The 17,489-nt window shown below is 39.5% G+C and overlaps 1 long non-coding RNA gene across 1 annotated transcript; it reads left to right on the top strand.

Moving 5' to 3' along the window:
- Positions 1-11,940: 11,940 nt before the first annotated feature.
- On the top strand, positions 11,941-14,541 carry LOC135421459 (uncharacterized). Its single transcript, XR_010434023.1, has 2 exons — positions 11,941-12,650; positions 14,368-14,541. It is a non-coding gene; the product is annotated as an uncharacterized LOC135421459 (long non-coding RNA).
- Positions 14,542-17,489: the final 2,948 nt, after the last annotated feature.

A 17,489-nucleotide genomic window follows, 5' to 3' on the forward strand; every position in this document is an offset into this window, starting at 1 on the left:
ATGGGAACTTTTAAAGACTGTATATTGCTGGAAGGATAAATAGAGTTTGACTGCCAGTGCTAGCAAGATGGTAATCTTTCTTTCAACAAAACACTTGTAGGTTGATATTCACACGTGAAACATTGTAGAGGACAACATTTAAGGGTCAAATATAGTGGAAACTGGATTGAAGGGATATGGTTGGCATACTGGATAGGTTTTGGTAGTGAACAAGAACTAGAGCCCATCAGACCCTGGGAATTCCTGAATGTTCTTTACCAAAGTTCATTTTCGCCACACAGCAAATTATTACAACCTTAAATGGCAATTTATTTTTGCCTCAGTCTCAAATGACCCTTTCCCCCCCCACTGGCCTGTTGGCTGGCCTTATTTCTTCACACCTTCTTGGATAAGAAAGTATTCAGAAACCAAAGCTTTAGGGATACATCTCAAGATTCAGGAACTCAATAATTAGGTGCTTTAATTTTGAACGGCTAACACGTGGATCCAGAATAGAATCCACTGCACTCATCATCATTCTGTACCTGAGGATGGATACTCAGCTCTTGTCACACTCAGCATAGAGACACCTTGACCAAACTAAGAGTAAGCTCTGAGGCTACATATGAAACACAACCCAACTTGCAGAATTTTTCTGTACAGAGCACTGTACAGAGACGCTGAACTTGGGTTCTATAGTCTGTAATCATTCTTTGAAGCAGTATGTATAAGTCTCTGTTCCTTTTTTTTTTCCCTAAGTAAAACTTTTTTCTTCTCAAAACATAGGAACTTTCCCTACTTTTACACCTTTGTACCATAGGACACACAGCCCTTAATGAGAGAAAGAAATTCGAGTGTGTTTTCATCTCAATAGCTCTGCACCCATCTTTTAGGAAAATGTCCTCCCCACAAAGGTACAAACTGCTCAGTAGTGCTGCAAACTGCTCCAGCTGAATCTGCTCCAATGCACAGAAAACAGGTAATTAGGAACTATTACGTGTTTTTATTTGCTCAAATTATATACCTGGAGAAAATGACAAACTTTGATGCTCCAGGTGGCTTCATCAAAGTTACCAAGTGAGAAAAAAAAAGGGTAATTGTAGTAAGATTAAATTAGATACACTTATATTTCACTTGTTTTGTTACAATTTAATCATTTTGCAATGCCTTGCCTTTTCTGTCAACAAGAAACCTTTTCCCCAAATTTTTCCTTTTTCCCACCTAGATTAACTTATCTCATGAAAGACATCTACTTATGGTCCCCAACTTTGTCTTTGATGTCTTGAATACACTCAGATAAAAGGAAGGCAAAGCTGTTTGTCCTAAAAATTATACAGAAACAGCTTTGTATGCACAGGGGTGATATGTGTGGTCTTGTCCTGCCTGGAGTGTGTATGTATGAAAGGATATAGGTTGACAAGATATAGATACATATTTTGCATCAAATGATATAGATAAAATATATTTATATCAGCACCTAAACCTTTATGTTATCATAGTATTCTGAAGTCCTGGAGGATTTTGCAACTCAGTGAATCAATCTATAATCAGTGTTTTGTTACTAGAAGTCTGGGAACATATCATCAGAGTTAAGGAATTTCCTCAGCCGTTACTTGTTGATATTTCTAATACTGTCTTTACTTTGTCCAGTGTGAATTAGAAGTCCTTGTGCCAAGTGATTTTATCTCTTTCCATACCAGGAAACTTCTTTATTTTTACAGAGGAGAGCAAAGATAAATACAGTTTTCCCTCCCTTTTCTTTGTGAGTATGAAGCTTATCATAGGATCAGAGGAAATATTAAAAGAATACTATTGTCCCAGCATTTGCTGTGTATTATTAGCAGGTAAGTGCAGGGAACAGGAACAATCTATAAACTCAGGAAAAACCCCACTGCTTTGACACTCTATTCTCTCAAGGCGTATATTCCAAGAAGGATTACAATTTTTCCACTCATATTTTCTGATTCCTTAGAGTTCTTTGTGCTTGAGGCTACAGTGAGACACTTCAGCCCCTGAAGGCAGGGTCTGTGTTCAGTGGGATGATTTCTTTTCCCCCTCACTCTGATCTATGACATGAAGATGCAATATCAAGTATATGGCCCTAAATTTTCAGTTACACAAATTCAGTCTGCTTACCTGCAGCCAGGATGCACTGTATCAGCAGCATGAATGCACCAGAGATTTCTGGTTTCTGATATTTAACAGTTTTGCAGAGTAGGAATATAATCTTCTTTGACAGTTTAATTAAAAAAAATGTATACCAAACGTAAAACCCAAGTTGTTTTGGAATAAAGTATCAGTTTTTACCGAGTGAATTACCATATCAAATTCATAGGCAACTGCAAAGTCTACCAAAGTAAATTCTCTTCAGGTACAAAAAAATATGGACAGCAGCAGCAAAAAAAGAAAACCTTTCTCTAAAAAGCCTGAGAAAACAAAGGTCCCTAATGTTACCTTAAATATAATGAATAATAATAAGTACTGCTAAAACAACCTTCCAGTATAATCTTGACAGTGACACCAATGATTTGTGCAAATGGCAAATGGTGTTTTCTTAACGGACAATTTAAGGTCCATTTTCTTGAATGAGTCCAGTAGGAGGTGATCCTCAGTGGACATCCACTTGATTCTGCCACACTCTTACCAACATACTAATCTGCAGAATCGTGAATGTCAGTGTGCTAATGACAATAAAGGCTTTACTAAAGAAGCTTAGTTACTATCTACCATTTCTAGACAGTTACCATCTATGCTTTGAACATATATTAGTGACGATCTTTCTTTCAGCTTACAGATCGGGGCTTTAGAAAAGTCTACTCCCATATGTCTGCACAGATTAATATCTGTACTGGTGCTGGAGTCTGCCACAAACACTGCTGGTTTGTGGTTATGAGATTATGAAATCAGAGGTACTAATGGAGAGATTTTTTTTTGGTTCTTGCCCCCTTTAAGTAATTTTTTATCCTAGAAATGAGTTCTCCATTTTCTTCTTCTTGCCCTTCTTGTCTGCAGGATCTCTCCTAATCCACAGCTCAATCATGCTCATGTTGTAGTTTTACAAAAATAGAATATCCATTACACCCAGGAGTGGGATAAATGCAGCCCAAGATTAAAAGCGTGGGTATTCTTTTATTGATCACAAATCATTAAAATGGGCTCTTGTGCACAACAAGAAGGATGTTGGATATCTCCTTTTTTTCCAAATCCTGGAGCTGGTGATGAGTTCCCTTCCTGGTCTTTCTCTTTTTGTATACACACAGTGACTACAGACGTGACTACTGTCCTGAGCTCTTCAGACTCTAAGTCAGACTTCATTGCAGTTTAAGCCAATTTCTAACCAGAGTACAATTGACGTATTTGAATAGGAATCACTACATTTGGGCAGAACTAGCATGGAAATCAGCTCATTTACATTTTCCAGGCTACGCAAAAGTCAGTAGACAAGAACACTGTTTGTGTAGAGATTCTTGAATTAAATGAATGTGAGTCAGCATGTGCTTTAACATGGCATTCAAAAAGTTATTTCTTAGACTGTCTTCCAGCTGTTGTATAATATTCTGATTTCATTTATAATATGTGCAGTCACACAAATTCTGTTGACGTCAGCTGTAGTTCCTCCTTATAATTAGTGCGTAATGCTCTTCTCATGTTTAACACAGGGAAGTGGAGGAATCATTAATTTTTCTTGAATAATTAAGTTGTCATCAAAATATAATGAAGATAAGAAAATTAAACAAACTCTCTTATTAGTCTGAATGAAATTTAAACTGAAAAAGAATAGATAACTGTCTACATCTGGGTTTTTTCCAGAAGTAAATAACCTTGTTTAAAAAAAAAAGCCGCTTCAGCTGGTGCCTTGACAAGTGTGTACATCTGTCATGTTAAAAGCAAACCCTAAACACTTGAGTAAATTAATAATTAAGGATATCATAAATCTTATGCCACCCACATAATTATGCCACTTTAGTAGTGTATTACTGCATAAAACAGTAGACTTGGAAAAGATTCCTCTGGTGCAGGCATAAGAGAGTGCTGACATCTAGCTTAAAACTACCTTTGCCCCCTATCAGCCCTTCTCCTGTGCCTCAAATCAATGAAAGTCGTGTCAAAATCAACAGAAAAACTCTCACTGATGCTAAAAAAAGCCTCAAAATAATGCAGATCTCTTCATATATGAAAAACAGGATCTAGTCTATTATTCTTATTCATGCCTGTTCATAAAATGGGTTTGGTTGGAAGCGACCTTAAAGATCATCTAGTTTCATGCTCCTTGTCATGAGCGAGAGTAGTAATTGTAATGTCTCAAAACAAAAACCTCTTGTGCTGGATTACTATTGCAGTAAAAAAATTAAAATAAGCCTGGAAAAAAAAAGAAAGTATGAGGGTAGTTAATTAATTTTCAAGAAGGGGGTCAGACACAGCACAGTCAATTCAACCCTCATTGTGCAAAAGCTTCCACTAGTCATTCATTTAAAATCGTTTATAAAACCTCTTTGGAAAAGACAATATGTTAGGAAAAAATTTGTCTGCTAATGCCTAGACTAAACCACAGATGTTTCTTTTTATTCAAGCCTATGGAGAAATGAAGAATATCTACTTTGCGGAAGAGAATCTGAAAAATTTTCTTCAAAACATATTTCTTATTCCTACATGTTCCTACATGTTCCTACAGTTTCCAAAAGAATCACTAGTTTTCATTGTTGCAGAAGACTAAATTTGTATCTTCTGGCATGACCACAGGGATGGTTACATCTTGCAGATAACAATTCAGAGAGCCACCAAACCCTGTAAGGACAGAAAAACCCAATGACTAGAAGCGTTATTTGTTTGTCTGACTTTGAAGAACTCAGTGATCCGTGAGCAGACAGAAACAAAAGACTCATTTGCAAGGTACAGCCTTGGCTATGTGAAGCTTCTGTGTGCACTTAGTTTCAGGCCCAGTTGGTCCAGCATCTACAAATGAGAAATTGCAGCCTGTTTTCCAACTTCTAAATGGAGAAAGACTCAGGACCTGATCCAAATCTCAGTGAAGTCAATGGGCATCTTTCCATAGACTCCAATGGACTTTGAACTGGCATCTTTGTTCCAAACACTGCTAGTAAGCAAAGCTGTGAGAAAGTATTATGAGTAGTTTCTTTACTGAGGGTCTTTAGGAAAAAACTGGTCTGTGATGTGACTTCGCACATGTGAGCGCGTGGGTGTATATACTAATTATATACCAACAGGAAAAAAAGACATTTTCATGAGCAAACTGCTTTCCTTAAATGACTCCCTCCTGGCCTGACTATTTTTGACTGAAAGTACTATAAATAGAGCAGGACAGACATCTGTATCATTCAGACAAGGATTTCTCTTGGATCAGCATAAGAGCAAACACAGTTAAGTCGCCTCTTGAGTGATCCAATAGCTATGTTCGTATGGATATGTGCATGCAACCTAAGATTTCCATGACCCCCTTGTCTTTGTGCCAACTTTTCACAATTAATTGACATCACCCATACTGGCCTTACATTCCCTCCTCACCACTTGCCATTTCTCCCTTCCCCACCACTGCATCCAAATCCCACCTACCATTGGGAAATTCCTGCCTGTATCCTGAACTGGCTGTCTGTTTTTCCAGGGCAATTCTAATTACTCAGAAGGAGGGGGAAAAAAAGGCAATTGGAACATTAATTCTCAATAGATTTCCATTGAATCTGCCCATCTTTCTCTCTTCTAGCTGTATCTGCAATTGAAGATCTTCACAAACACAGACTTAACCTTTTCCAGCCTATTTACTTCTACTTTCACTGCCTGGCTCCCTTGATCATCACTTTTCTTCCCAAGATATTCATAATATGCAAAGAGACAGTTTGAGGACTTTGCATTAACTTAGCTCAGCAAGTCATTTTACTATGCCATAAACAAAAAAGAAACATCCACACAAGTGATGTGTGAAAAGAGTAGGTCCCGAAATCTGCTGAAAAAACTTAGTGATAACTTTCTTGTGTTTGTCTTGCTGAGGTAGTTGGCATCTATAGTTTTACTGCAAACACATAATTTCTGAGTTGTAACCCAAAAGGAGATTTTGTTTCAGCCTGAGTTCTGTATATAGGAAATAATGCACTCCACTCCACCAAGGATCTTGTAATTCACTCTGAAAACCCTGAAATTCATCAGCTTCACTGCTGTTTTCCTTCTGTCTTTTTGTTGTAGATCTAGAGACTTCTCCCATAAGGTTAATAGCCCATTCAGTTCTCCTTCCTAATCCTTTGTAGATATGTGATTGAAGGTGATGAGTATGAATACAATGGAGGCTGCTTCTCAATATGGTAAATCAGCCTTTGTTAAGGTCTTTCATACCACAGTTAATTCAGTTAAAAGAACCTCAACACTACTGAGTAGGCAGCAATGCCCCTGCTTCAAACTTAGGAGCAAAAACTCATTTTTATTGATTTTCTTGTCTGCGGGCAGATTTGGACTCTACTTAGAATCAAATCGCTGCTCCAAATTTCTGTAAAATAAGTTATGTTTGTTCTTTAAAGAACTCAGGGAAAAAGGTCTTTCTTGACAAAATTTTCCGAGAAAAACCTGACTCCAGCTAAAGTCAATGGGAGTTCTGCCACTGAATTTACTGAGACCAACGTTGTGCCTCAAGGACTGTACAACCCTGTTGCATCTGTTCTTGTTACATCTGATACATTTCTTGTTAGGGAAAACATAGCAGCTAAAGCACTTATCCATACTGGATCCTCTCCAGTACCAATTCCCTTTTAGCTTCCAGGCAAGGTACAAAATATAAAAATGAGCACTCTTCTCGCCTTCTGGACAGCTTCTGAGCCATCTGTCTGGAAAGCCACTATGTAGAGGCTTGAAAACTGTCTCTTTTTATCACAACTAACTTTGCTTATGGCCTGAAAAGCAAGTTTCACTGTCAAGTGCAACCACAGTATTGAGACTTTCCACAGTGAATTCTCTGTTTTGGGGCAAGGTGTTTTCTACTTTGAGACTGAAGGGAATATTTAACACTCGAAACCTTAGGCATGTAGCAGCTGCCTAAATCAGAAGGCCAAGTCCCATGTGTCATCTCTGATGGCTCTAGAAGAGGATGAAATGCACATAAATTAGGAACCTACCTGGCTTCATTGACTTTAAAATTCACTGTGTTAAAAAAGAAAGGTAAAATCTATTTTCATGCAGACAAGCCAATAAAGAACCAAATCTTGATGTCCTAACAGTGATGTTAAATACAGACACTGAAAAAGTTCAGGACTGAACCCAAAAGTCTGGTTAGTTTTTGAAGCTATTTGAATTGCTTTTGTCTGCTAAATTGGGTTGGACAGTCTTGTGAGAACTGGGTTTTTATGATTTTTTTCAAGTTCTTTCTGCTTATGGATAAGCTGTAAATAGCCTGAGAAAAGGCTTTCTCATAGAATTTTCTCATTCTATCCCAAAGGGACCTGGGGCAGTGTGAAAACAAAGACAGAAAATAAATATTAAGATTGCCTAAAAGCTTGAAGATGAAAGAGAAGTGCATGATAAGAGAGTGGAGGATAGAGAAGTAAGATAGATGATGAGGCCAGTTTTTTGATTTGAGTTGATTCCTCTAATACAAGAATACAGGACGAGAGTTGACAAGATCATAGAAATGCAAGGACAGCTCTATTCAGACCAAAGATTTGTCTAGCCCGGTATCTGACCAGCAGCAAAACCCTTCCAGTGTAAGAACAGGACAAGCTCATATTCATTATCTCCTTGGGGCTGCTCACAGCAGCTTGTGTTTTATGGCTTTCTTGAGCCACTGATGGTGTCCCAGTGCCAGTCACTGCTTATTCAGGAGAAGAGCCATGCAGCTCCTTCCCACAGGATGGAGAGAGATTGCAGTTCCTACACATATTCTTTTTACCTGTAAATTCACTGCCCACCTACCAGCAGCTTTCCTCATAAAGCACAAACAATCCCTCTTTTCCTGAGCTGATCTTTCCCTCTACAGACAGTTCACAGGATGTGAGCATCTTACCAAAAAAGAATATTGTGAAGAGGTTTGTCTTATTTATACCAGCCTAGAAAACAATTCGAAACCACTGAATGAGGAAACGAGGGAAGGGTGGAGCAAAAGATGAGAGATTTTGGGTGCTGCCTTTGGGTGCTACTGGTAACAACATAATTTCTCCCTGTGTTCAGGTTCTGCTTTGTGTGAACTAAAGCAGAGTAGAGATCTGTCTCCCAGAATCAACACAGAGGTAGCTGTGGCAATCTGGAGGCAGAATTACCTGTCAGGAAAGTATTCAGCCAGGCACATGTGTGTGTTTCCTGTGTACACGAAGGCCCCACAACATCCACCAGCCCCACCACCACTGCTCACTGTTCCCTGGGAGTGGAAGTGTCAGCCTGGGGATGGCTGCACATCTCTGCCTGGGGCAGAGCAACATAGAGAAAGAGAAAATTGCATGGAGCAACATATTAACAGCAAATCCAAATGCCATAAGGAGCAATCACAGTCTTTTAAGTCAAGATTAAGCTTCATGAGGCAGAGAAGAAGGGACAAGACTTGTTGATCTTAATCCAAAGGTTTTATTACTGAAATGTGTTTATTACTGTAGTAATGAACTGCCAGAGGGTAATGGTCAATGGCTTAGATCCTAATGGACATCAGTCACAAGTAGTGTCCCTCAGGGGTCTGTATTGGGACCTGTGTTATTTAATATCTTCGTTAATGACATCGATGAAAGGATTGAGTGCACCCTCAGCAAGTTTGCTGATGACACCAAGCTGTGTGGTGCAGTCGATGGACCTGAGGGATGGGATGCCATCCAGAGGGACCTGGACAAGCTTGAGAAGGGGGCCTACGGTAATCTCATGAGGTTTAATAAGATCGAGTGCAAGGTGCTGCACCTGGATCAGGGCAAAACCCGGTACCAACAGAGGCTGGGGTATGAACAGATGGAAAGCAGCCCTGTCGAGAGGGACTTAGGGATGCTGGTGGATGAGAGACTGGACATGACTCAGCAATGTGCACTCACAGCTCAGAAAACCACTTGTGTCCTGTGCTGCATCCAAAGCAGTGTGGGCAGCAGGTCGAGAGAGGGGATTCTGTCCCTCTGCTCTGCTCTGGTGAGATTGCACCTGGAGAACTGTATCAAGGTCTCGGGTCCCCAGCACAAGAAAGACATGGACCTCTTGGAGCAAGTCCAAAGGAGGCCACCAAGATGACTAGAGGGGTGGAGCACCTCTCCTATCAGGAAAGGTTGAGACAATTGGGATTGTTCAGACTGAAAAACAGAAGGCTTTGTGGTGACTTAATTGTAGCCTTCCAGTACCTGGAGGCAGCCTGCAAGAAAGATGGAGCCACAAGAGCAGGTGGTGACAGGACAAGGGGAAATGGCTTCACACTGAAAGAGAGCAGGTTTAGACTAGATATGGGGGAAAAAATTCTTTTCTGTGAGGGTGGTGAGGTTGTGGATGCCCCATCCCTGGAGGTATTCAAGGCCAGATTGGATGGAGTTCTAAGCAACTTGGTCTAGTGGAAGGTGTTTCTGCCCACAGCAGGGGGACAGCAACTAGGCAATCTTTAAGGTCCCTTCCAACCCAAAATATTCTATGATTCTGTGACTCTATGTAAAATATCTGCATATTATAACAGGTTTTATTACTACTAAAACAGAAATTATGAAAAGTCCTGTCAGTAAAAATAAGAAAACATTTAACTTATTTGTGTTGCAAGTGTACTTTCTATCCCAATATGTCAAATGGTCTCCATGTAGAGTGTGGAGTGGGAAAGGACTTCCTTATTTTTTCTAAGTGTTAAAGGAGATGAAAGAGATTATGCAGCCATAAGAGGTACGACTTTTATCCTTGCATAGCTGACTTAAGGGGGTAAGGCCTTCTTAAAGCAGAATTAAGCAACTATATAAATCTCATGGCATTTATAAAATACCACTCAGCAACACAGTGGGGTGCAGGAATATTCTCCTTAATGACAAATTGTCCTTCCTTTGACAGCCATGAAGCTGGCCAGCAGGGATTACTAACCTCATTAATATCTCATGTTTAGTTCTAGTTTATAAATAGAGCTGAAATTAGGCATGTACATGGTCTATGCAACTAAGTGTTCTTATCGCTTTTTCCCTCCTGTTCTCTTCTCCAGTCTTTCCATTTATCTTATTTGTTTATTCTATCTGAGCCCAGGCTGCTAGCTCTACAGATCAGAAACATTTGTTTGTACAGTTAGGATGATAAGACGATCTTGTTCTGATGGGAGCTGTGGTAATACAAATATAATACAAATTATGTTAATTAGTAATGTTGTTAATCTGCTTGACAAAATCCTTTTGCAGTTATTTTACTGACAAAGGAATAAGAACTCTGGTGAAAAGTATATGGATTAGAGCACTGGAGACACAAGCCAGAAATTACAGCATACTCTCACTTTTTCCTGCTAACTTCCTTAGATAATTTAAGCTGCAGTCTCAGTCTTCCTTATGACTATTTCTCTGTTCTTGGACTAAAGGCAATTGCTCATTCCTGAAAGCAGCTCTCTTCATGATCACCTCCCCTACTCTTGTATGTCAGAGACGACACCAATTAAATAAATGTTCACAGTGAAAAGAATAATTTTTGGTAGATCTCCTAAAACTGAAAATCAGTGTGGGGGGAAAAAAGACAAAAAAGTTATGTTTTTTCTTTCTTTAACATAAAAAAAATTAAATTAAATGTTTTCATCTGTCCATCAACAAATTGTTTCATCTGAATATCAGTCATCAGCCTCAGCTGTGATGTAATGAAAAGATAAGTGTGACAATAGACTCTGTAAAACTGCAGTTAGGTCACAGCATTTGGTTAGAGCTCTAAGGTTGAATCCTCTGCTCTTTTTAAAAGGTTCCCACATTCACCACTATGTTCCTGCCCTACTCTGCATGAAGTATAAAACATCAATATTGTGACTGAGACAGACTGACTTCGTAGGGTGGCTGTTATCCCTTCCTGTGTGCAGTTGTGCTTCGGTGACCTCATATCTGTAATAAGTGTAGTATTACACTTAGTGGTACACTATCAACAGGGGAGTGAGATGCTTGGAAAGTGGGAGAAGTGAATAAAGAGTTCTTAAGGAGAAAGGGAAATAAGATGTATGTTCTCCAATTCCTTGGTTAAAAGCCTAAATGTTGTATCAAAGGATAAAACTTATTCCAGTATTTTTAAATTCTACCTGATGATTTCTCTTTCACTGTTTTGATCAGGTTATCTCTAAAATAAGTAGAAAATAAGTTATGTGTATAACAAGTAATAATTTTATTTGACAACTTTCTCTGAATTTAATTTGCAATTATAAGTGGGTTAGGGTTATTCAATAACATATTTTCTAGTTAATAAATAGCTCATGTGGAAAGAGTCATCTAGTGCTAACATTAGTTACAGTTGAACATAATTCTCAATTAGCTAAAATGTTTTCAAACTATTGTTGGACTATTCCTGATCCCACGTTGCAGCTGAAACATAATGACTGCAGAAAAGTAGTTGAATTATAGAATGGTTTGGGTTGAAAGTGACCTTAGAGATCATATAGTTCCAACCCCTCTGCCATGGACAGGGACACCTTCAAGTAGACCAGGTTGCTCAAAGCTCCATCCAGCCTGGCTTTGAACACTCCCTGGGATGGGGCATCCACAGCTTCACTGGGCAACCTCATAGCACAGAACCTCACCATCCTCATAGCACAGAATTTCTTCCTAATATCTAATCTAAATTGACCCTCTTTGAGTCTATGGAAACATCTTGTAGCTGTGAACTTACACAAGACAGTAATGTTCATTGTGCTGCATTGACTGCTTCTACAGTATTGCAATGCAACTCTGAGATTTTGCAGATGCTTCTTGATATATTCCACATTAATATTTCAGAGCATCTGAAAATGTTTTATACTGCATACTAAATGTCAGACAAGACATAGTATGCAACTAATGAAACAGCAACCAATGACCTCTAGCAGTCAGCAATTCAGCAAATCAGTTTTGTTGTGTTGTTTTTTTTTTTCTTCTCAGAAGGAAACTTCAGCTTGAAGTTGTGCAAATCAGTCTGGCAAAAAAACTTTCTCATATTATTTCAAGGTATCTATTTAATTCCCCTTTTGCCATCTTGTCTTCTTCCTACAGCCATTCTTTTTGATTTCTGACAGGCTGCGTGAGCAAAATTTTAGGGCCAGACAGCATATGTCTTCATAAAATCCTTCACCAAGGGAACAAAACAAAACACTGGTTGTGTATGGACAAATAGCTTGATGCATTCTTGAACACCAGAAAGGGCTTTAAAATGATTTGTAGTATTTCATAAAAATCATCAGTTCACTCAAAACTAGAGTCCACCACTTGAGCTTTTTGATATTACTGGGCCAGTGACAAAGACTGAAGCCTTGACTTGCCATGTGGACACGAAAAGCAGCCACAGTGCTGGATTTCACAGGAAAAACCCACTTCGCAATGACACTGTGTGCACACAGTCCTGCTCCTCTGCATTCTCCCCTTCTTCCATCCCTGACTGCACTCTCATTCCAGGGCACAGGACAGGAGCAGGTAGTGAGAGAAAGTGCTTAAAGTCCTGCTAGTTGGCCCCTGAAGCTGAGCTGCTCCTTTGTGCTCACGAATCCAGCACCATTTCTGATTCGTCACATCTGTGTTCTGCCACGACAGTGAAAACAGGTTTTTTCATTCTTCTGTCTATATTTACACACATTCTATCAGCTTAAAAATAAACAAACCCATCCACAAGGCACAAGTATTCAGGGTTAATGTAGAGGTGGAAAGGATAAAGAAGTTGATTACTAGAGCAACGTTACCCAGACTGACAGTGATAAGTTAGAAATATATGATTATGCCATAAGAATGTGACTGAAGTCGGACATTTAAGGCCATTCTTTTGTAGACTTAACCATAGGTTAAAAAGCATTTTCGCTTCCCAAAATAAATGAATATGGAATTTCTGGGAAGTAGCATAACCTACCTCTATGGAAAAATTTCATGAAATTTAATTACAATTAAAAAAATGAGAGGGGTGATTATGTTAATTAATTAGGTTTATTAAAAATTAATTAAAATATAGAATTCAAAAATGGCTAAATAATTATGCTAAATTAATTATATAATCATATATCTACTGTAGTGTTCTCTGGGAATTTTTAAATAAAATTAGAAAGGTTATTATTCTTTGTTTGTAAAGAATAGAAATATTAATCTTGAGTTTTTTTCTGACTAAAAGTATCGTGTGCTTGGCAACCTCAATGAGTTCTTTGGCACTGCACAGGTTCAGTAAAAATGGTTTGAAATATCAGCTAGAGATCAAACTAAAGGAGAGCAAACCCAGAGAGAGTGCTCTGTGCAGTACCCTTGAAATGGGAAGATGAATGTTTTCCTGAAGCCTTCAGGGGTGTTGGTTTTCCAGAGTCAATACAAAAATATTTTCCTCCAGTTTTGAACTGCCCTCTAATCTGCTTTCACCACTGCAGCTTCAAAAGGCACTAAGCATATTCAAGCATTTATGGAATAAATGTATGCATGACTGTGAAGCCCTTAACATCTAGAGTGCAGTTTCTTTGTTTCATTTAATTGTTCCTCAGAAAGGTACTTACTATTTCCAATTCTCTGTAGCTCACCAATTTCAAATGAAACAGGAGTACATAGGAAGTATTCAAAACTCACTTGATATTATTTTGTAACTCTCTAAGGAGTGGCTCAAGCACTTTCTGTGTCATACAGAACTGTAATTATTAACTGTTTAATTAAAAGTGCAGAAATACTGCAAATGAACAGCTTTGCTTGCTAAAAGCCTGTCAATGTCATGATGATAAGGCTAAAGTAGCATTACAAAACATGTTTTCTATATAGCTATTCTGGCAGAAATTAATGTAGTCAGAGTTGATTACTGTTGATCAGCATTTTCCATTTAACACTCTGTTTGAACTTGCCTACAATGTTGTATAAAATAGAATAGACTCAATTAGAACAGACCTACAGTGATCATCCAGGCAAACTCCCTGAGCACTTCAGGGCTGATCACAAGTAAAAGCCCATTGCTAAGGGCATTGTCCAAATGCCTCTCAAAAACTGACAAGTGTGGGAGGGTGGGAAGTGGGAGTGTGAGGGTGCATATGCAACAACTGCACATTAAAACAATCATTCCACTGAGAAATTAGGGGGCTTTTGTGGTTTGGAGGGTTATCCTGGCTTCATTTCTAAGTAAATCTTCCAAAATTTGAGTATGTAGCAAAGTTCTGAAAAAAAATCAGTCAGCAATAGATATTTGCTAGTATTTAATAGCTGGGTAACTCTCCTGAGGTTTTATTAAAACTCAGTATGCTGCAGTCCACGCCTGCACAGCTTGAGCTATTCTTTCCTTGCAATTACTCCTTTCTCTTCATAGTGCTGAAAATATTAAGAAGGCTCCGCTGTTCCCTCAATATACCTATTGAAAGGAAAAAACATTGAAGGCATGGGAGAGAGACAGAGAAAGAATCTCTTTGAAGCACACAAGAAAGAAACAGAAGAAACACAAAAAAAATGTTCAGAACATAATAAAAAATAATGCATAATTAAACCCTGGAATACTGAACACATTCCAGAAGAGCATGATGGAATCCGTGACAAACACTTCAATCATATTAAGAGGATTATTAGGATTTCTACTGATGTTATTTTACCATTTTCACAAATTGAAATGACATCCAAAATTAACTTAAGTAATGTAATGGTGGAAAACTCAAGTTTTCAAAAGGTAAGAAATACAACAAAGGTGTCATGTGTACAAGTGTTATGTTGAGGTCCAGGACACTTTAATCTTGGTGAGAAACCTAACACTGAACTCTAATTGTTGCTGGGCTAATGAATGGTCCCAACAGAGCTCACTTATCCCACACAGAGTATGTCAAGGCAGCAAAATGTATGCCTGTGCTCCCATCTGGTTTTCGTAAGCCCTTTTTGGCACTCATGGCAGAGGGCTGAGACTTGAGCCTCCAAGAAGGCAGAATTCACCCTGTAGTCAAGCACCTCCACGCTTCTGTCATTCCTCACTGCTTTCATAAGCTCCCACTTCTCAGACATTAAGTTACCATTTGTGCAAGGCCTCTCCTGCCCACCCAGAGTCATCTCCCACGCTGGTGGGAACAATTTCCCCCACACCTGTGATGCCCCCCAAGCTCTGTGGACACAGAGCTTTTTTGATTCTGGTCTCACCCTTTTTTTAACTCTCTACTCAAAGACTTCTCTTTCTTTGCTCCCCTGAAAATCATTATCACAGTTAGGTCTGTCTTGGGACTTTCCCAGCTGACCATGCCAGAAAGGCAAAGACCCTTTCTTTATATGAAGTTTAAACTGGTTTCTTCTCCATTTCACTGCTTACATTCTGATACCAAGGTCTACGAGTCACTTTGGGACTCTTCTTTACATTTATCACAGGCACATTTTGGCCAAAGGCTTTCCCAGACATTCCTCATGCCACCTCTGAAACCAGAGCCATGTAAGCCGAATGGTGACCACAAGCAAGAGTTTGAATTAGTGCAACAACTTGTTTGGGTGAGGCTGTTGCATGCTGGAGGTGTGGGTGTGCTGTAGTTGATTTGGTGTTTTCCTGTTTGCGAGTGGATTGCCTGGTCTTTTTCTGCCTGTTCAGTTTTATGGGAGGCAATGAGTCATTGCTTAGAGCCGAAGGCTGAACTGCAAGAAAAGGAAGGCTTGAGCTAGGACTTGATGGCTGTCTATTTTATTGCCTTAGGTAATAGAGGAAAGTGCCTTTCTGGTAGCAGCAAGGCATCAATTAATATTTAAAGACGGTTATGAGGGCTTCTTTTTCTGCACTTACTGGGGAGATCAGAAGCATTCTGTCCTGGTTAGTGGAATAATAGCTTATCTCCCCATAGATAAAAACCCACTGAAGTTTGCCCAACTGCTGTCACTAAGGGACCCTGCAAGGTGCTGATGTGTTTTGTTGCTTCAGTCAGGTGCAGAGGATTCCTTCAGGAAGTGGCATTCACTCCCTATAGGATGACATATCTGGGTAATGAAGCCTAGGATGTTGAAGAAGTTGTCTCCATGTGGTCCCTCAAAAAAGCTGAGACCATGATGGAAAACATTTTTTCCCCTCTTGCAGTAGTCTGTGGGGGTAGACAGGTCCTTGGAGGTACAGTGGAAACAAGCAGCACCACAGAGGCTGGGGTTCAGTCTGGCTTCCCCCTCTCTCTGCTACAAAGGTCTGGCTGATCATGCCAAAGACAGAACACTCTGCCTGCTATGCCAGGTTACACATCAGGTCGCAGGCTGTGCAGTGTGGAGATGAGGGGGTAAACACTGGAAAGTCCTCGCAGGCTGTTAGTGAATTAGATGCCTTTCTGGAAGCATCTGCCTGGCATTCGGTGTTGATTACTTTGGGACTGTCTGAAGCACTCTCACCAAAGTATCTTAAAATTTCAGTTTGTAGGTTGCTAGAAAGTAGGAAGTCCTAAGCAATCAGGCTGCAGGCATTTCAGCTTGGAACACAAAATTACGTAGTTAGCTTTTGACCTTCATCTCTAGGTCCCTACAAAGGGCTAATAATAATGTGCCACCTCATCTGGGTGCTGTGAAAATTAATCCATTCCATTTGTGAAGTATCCAAATACTCCGACACTGAGCACATCAAAGCAACCATTGAGAAAATTGGCAAATCTCTGTTCTGAGGAGGGTTTGGATAGCATGAATTAAGTAAGATCTCCAAGGTCACATACTGAATAAAATAAAAAGAGGCATAGAGACTGAGGAATAAATATCATCCTGTAATGAAGGTCTGAATTGTAATGCACACACCAGAAGGCCAACAGAAAACTTACAGGCAACTTTAAATCTTCCCTTCTGAAACTTTTGAATCCTTGGCTTTGTAGCTTTGGTCCTTCCCTCCTGCCTTCCTTCCTTCTTTCCTTCCTGCCTTCCTTCCTTCTTGCATGCCTGCCTCCCTCCCTTCCCTCCACTCATTTAATGGTGACTTAACCAACTCTGTAAGTTCAAACATCCCCAGTTTTATTGCTGAGTGTGACATCACATGGTGTGGGACGTCCCTTTGATCAGTTGGGGTCAGCTGTCCCAGCTGTGTTCCCTCTCAGCCTCTGGTGCTCCTCCAGCCCCCTGGCTGCCAAGGTAGCTGTGTGAGCTCAGCAGTGCCCGAAAGACTGATGTGTATCAACAACAAATCTAAAACATAACAACATATAAGTTACTATGAAAAAAATTAACTCTATACTAGCCAAACCAAATAAATTTTCTTTATTTGCTTTCCTTTCTTTGCTTTTGTTCTTTATTTCCATCCTTCCTTTCTCCCCTTTTTCCCAATTTCTCTTCCTAGGACAGCATTTTTGAATGCCGTGTACATTTTCTGCCACCATGAAACTGAATTCTACACAGCAGGTAACAGCTGTTTAGAAGGCAAGTATTTCTAAGCATCTCAAATTGACAGGATCTTTCCCAGCTTTTTAGAGCTTGATAATATCCAGAAAAAATCTGGATACTCAGATGTTTTTG

The sequence above is a fragment of the Pseudopipra pipra genome, chromosome 1 (assembly GCF_036250125.1).
Source record: "Pseudopipra pipra isolate bDixPip1 chromosome 1, bDixPip1.hap1, whole genome shotgun sequence".
NCBI classification, from domain to species: domain Eukaryota; kingdom Metazoa; phylum Chordata; class Aves; order Passeriformes; family Pipridae; genus Pseudopipra; species Pseudopipra pipra.